This window comes from Hippopotamus amphibius, chromosome 7 (genome assembly GCF_030028045.1).
Source record: "Hippopotamus amphibius kiboko isolate mHipAmp2 chromosome 7, mHipAmp2.hap2, whole genome shotgun sequence".
Taxonomy (NCBI): Eukaryota; Metazoa; Chordata; class Mammalia; order Artiodactyla; family Hippopotamidae; genus Hippopotamus; species Hippopotamus amphibius.
In genome coordinates, this window is record NC_080192.1 from 91,316,605 (window position 1) to 91,320,684 (window position 4,080).

Consider the following 4,080-nt stretch of genomic DNA (forward strand, 5'->3'; position numbering starts at 1 on the left):
TCTGACAGCTGGGGCCGTTGTGGGCTCCTTTTCTAGAGCGAGGTCCCTTTCACAATTTCCCCTCTGCTGGCTACCGCGTGATCACATCCTCTTCCCCTCACTAGGGTGGAAGATCAGAATAAGGAAATGCAGAGTGAAACAACCCTTTCTTTGCTAATGTTGGAGACTTATCAGAAGTACAATTGGGCTGACTATTTACCTAAGGTCAATTTTTATTACCATAAAGGAAACAATTCTCCTAAAGAGAAGAAAAAGTGGTGAAAGGAAAAGGAAAATGAACAAGAAAACCCTACTGATAGAAATTGTCCTGGCTTAGGAATTATTCCTGAGAGCCCAGAAATGCTTAATAAAATTGCCAAGAAATTCAGAACTGTCTGGTCCTCATAACAAAGGCAACTACTATGAAGTGAATGTCTACTTCTGTCCCAGGTATTCTCCTAGGTGTGTTTCAGCCTACCTCATTTAGCATAGTTCTCATAAGAAACCCAAGGGGAAAGCATACTGTTGCCTCTATCTTAGACATAAGGAAACTCATGCTCAGAGAAGAAAGCAGTTGTCTTAAGGACACATAGCAGGTAAGAGGCAGAACCAGAAGAGTAGAGAGGGTCCTTACCAGGGAGCTGCTGCCTCCCATCGGGCCTGTGATGTGTCACACAGACCACTAATTCCACAGCAAAAAGTCCATACTCAAACATGTTTGAGAAATTGTACATTCCAGTCCCAGTTTGGTGGCTCCCTTTCAGATTCACAAATTAAAGACCCTCCCAAAGTACTACAGCTGAGAATCCTACTGTAATGGTTTCAATCCTGTGTTTTTCAAATTTATTTGACCACACAATTCTTTTTTGAGCAATTTCTACCGACAGTCTTGTTACGAGTTGAATTATAAAAAACCTCAAAAACATATTTAACATGCATATCAAATATCTAAAAATGACACCACCCCCACCCCCACCAAAAAAAAAGTCCTCACCCCCAGTACCTTAGAATGTGACCTTATTTGGGTATAGTGTATTGCAGGTGTAATTAGTTAGGATGAGGTCATACTGGAGATGCTGACTGATGGGAAAAGGGAACTGTAACAGCAGCCCTAAGAAACATGCACTTCTGAAAAACTTGTATTCTACAGAAAAAACTTCAAGAATGTTAATCTGGCCATGTAAAAATGGGCAAGTTATTTAATCATCTGTGCCTCAGTTTTCTCATCTGTAAAATGGGAATAGCAACATTTATTCAGTGGGGTCATTCTTATGTAAGTATTCTTAAATAAGAATACTTAAACATGTTTAGAAAAGTGTCCAGAACATAATGTGTCCATAAGTGTTAGTAATGCCTCATTTTCAAGGAGTCTCCACTTCCTTATGGCTTCTCTTTTTTAATGGTAAGTTCAACTGAGATTATATAAGTAACATAGGACTAGATTTTTGACTAGTTCCCTTTCCCCATTACATCAGAGAGCATTCTTTGGCTGCAGTCACATAGAAACCAACTCTGGCTTATACAGGCAAATAGGGGTTTACTAGAAGAGTGTGGGGTGGCTCACGGACTTGAAGGAAAAAATAAAGACTTGGGTCTTTGAAAGGACAGAAAACAGGACAGCTGCAGAACGCTACAAAGCAAGAAGTAATGGATGATCTCTTTGGGACACCAGGTTGAAAGAATTCCAGTGGTTTTCAGGCTCTACCATTGGCCTAGTTTGGCTTAGGGCTTACTCCTCAGCCATCTGAAGTGGGAAGCACATGAACCAACAGCCCCATCAGGACAGTGCCTGGTGGGGAAGGGGCTTGGCCCCCAGGGTAAATATCAAGGCACTATTAACAGTAGAAGAGTGAAGGGCCCCAAGGCAGGCAAAAACAGAGGATGTCCACGGAAGGCATGTGAGAAGCCAGGAAAGTCAAGGGCAGGAAGAAGATCTGTTCTTGGGGCTTTCTGAGAGCCTCCCAGTTCTCTCTCCTCCTTCCTTGCAGCTGTGCATCTAACCCGCAGTCATTGCCCCTCTAGTTTTCACTTTCCATCTTTTCCTAATTGATTCCTTAAAATTACAGATGACTTGCCATCAGTTTTTCATCGCACCAAAATTAGTAAGAAATTATTAGAGAGTTTTGGGGACTAGGAGTGGACGAATCAACATTTGATGACACCTGAGTGAAACAGAAACAAATAAAGGAATGATTTGCCACATCTGCATTGAAACCAGTATTTTGCTATGTTGGTGTTTGTACAGGCAACGGAAACAGGTCATGGATTTACCAAGTCTAATTTAATGCCTAAATATATCTCTTTTTATGTAATTATGCTAGTGACTTCTAATTTATAATGTTTTCTCCCTTTGTCCTGGTATGACCAGAAGTCTTAACGAATCCTTACTCTGAAATATCATCTCTCTTGGATGCCTACAGTGTAAAAGCATCCCCTGCGTTCTGAATAATTCATTTTAAGGAATATGTATTGAATGCTTACCATGTGCCAGCCCTGGACTAGGTAAAAATGTCTTGCCACCAACGAGCTTCCCAAATTTGTTAATAGGGTGAACATTACCATGGATGGATTGCCCCCGCTTCTCCTACTGTTAGGGGTCAAAATGCCTGCTTAACGACTTCTAGTGGTCAGTAGAGGGAACTGCCTGAATCAATGACGACTTCTCTCAATGGTCGGAGCCTGAGCAAACGCTCCTCTGCTCTGGTGGATTCTATTCCCGGATCAGATAGTTAGAACCTCTTCCAATATCTTTTTTATGTGTATATGTCTAGGCTTACTTTTAAAAATCTCTTTCTGGGACTTCCCTGGTAGCACAGTAGTTAAGAATCCGCCTGCCAGTGCAGGGCACACGGGTTTGAGCCCTGGTCTGGGAAGATCCCTCATGCCATGGAGCAGCTAAGCCCATGTGCCAAAACTACTGAGGCTGCATGCTGCAACTACTGAAGCCTGCTCACCTAGAGCCTGTGCTCCACAATAAGAGAAGCCACCACAATGAGAAACCCCCACTCACCCCAACTAGAGAAAGCCTGCACAGAGCAACAAAGACCCAACACAGCCAAAAATAAAAAATAAATAAATAAACGAAACAAAACAAAAAATAAAAATCTCTTTCTGTCCTCCTTTTAATTCTCCCACATTGAATCAATACCTTGGAAACAATTCTTATAGTACATTTTATTAGTGTAAGGAAAATGTAAGACTTTGGAGTAAGCAAAAAAGATTACTGCATGTCTCCAGTGGAAAACCAGCCATCATTTACAGCACACCTTTCCAGGTTATCTGATTCTATGAAGTTTGTGCTTTTCCATGTATTTGAATTATTTTGCAACTCTCTAAATTGTGGATAACTGATAGCAATGCAAATAATTCTTATCTATGGACATGCAAATAAATTCTGCCTGATGGAGATTCAACCCCACCCTATTCCCCATGGAAAAAGCCAGCGTTTTTGTCTACTTGCAAACTGATTTTACCATTCCTTTACTCCATATGAATTGGTCTTTGATTTCTCCTTTGAACCAGTTGTGACATCTGGCTGGTTCCTGCTTTAATTGATAAGCTAATTAAAATTTTCATTTCACTATATGTAAGTCGTGATTTTATTTTGAAACATGTTTTAAATTTTTTTAATTTAAAATTTTAAAAATTTGTTCTTCAGCATTGGTAACTCCCAAAAAGTCTTACGTCTGGCTGAGAAGTATCAGAATACGGCTAGGAATCAACCTAAATGAAGGTGTCAAAACCAGAGAAGAGTCTGAGGTGCAAGCTTACAAGTTAGTGTGCACAGCTTTGTGGAAGCTAAGAGAAGACTCCAGACTTCCAGACCTTACAATGGACAAAGGACTAAGTTACTCACAACACAGTAGGGAGGATAAGCATCATGTCTGTGTTCCTCTTGCCCCCACATGCTGTGAGGCAAGACGGAGCAGCCCGGATGGAGGCTGCCCATGCAGGAGCTTATGGAACCCAAATCTTTGTCCATGGGCTGCAAGCAAACCTTCCCCAAACTTGGCCTCAGAGGGAGACGTTATCCTTATTATACTGGATGATAAGCAAATCTGCCCTTGCTCTGCAGAGAGACCCTATCTCCATCTTCCAAGG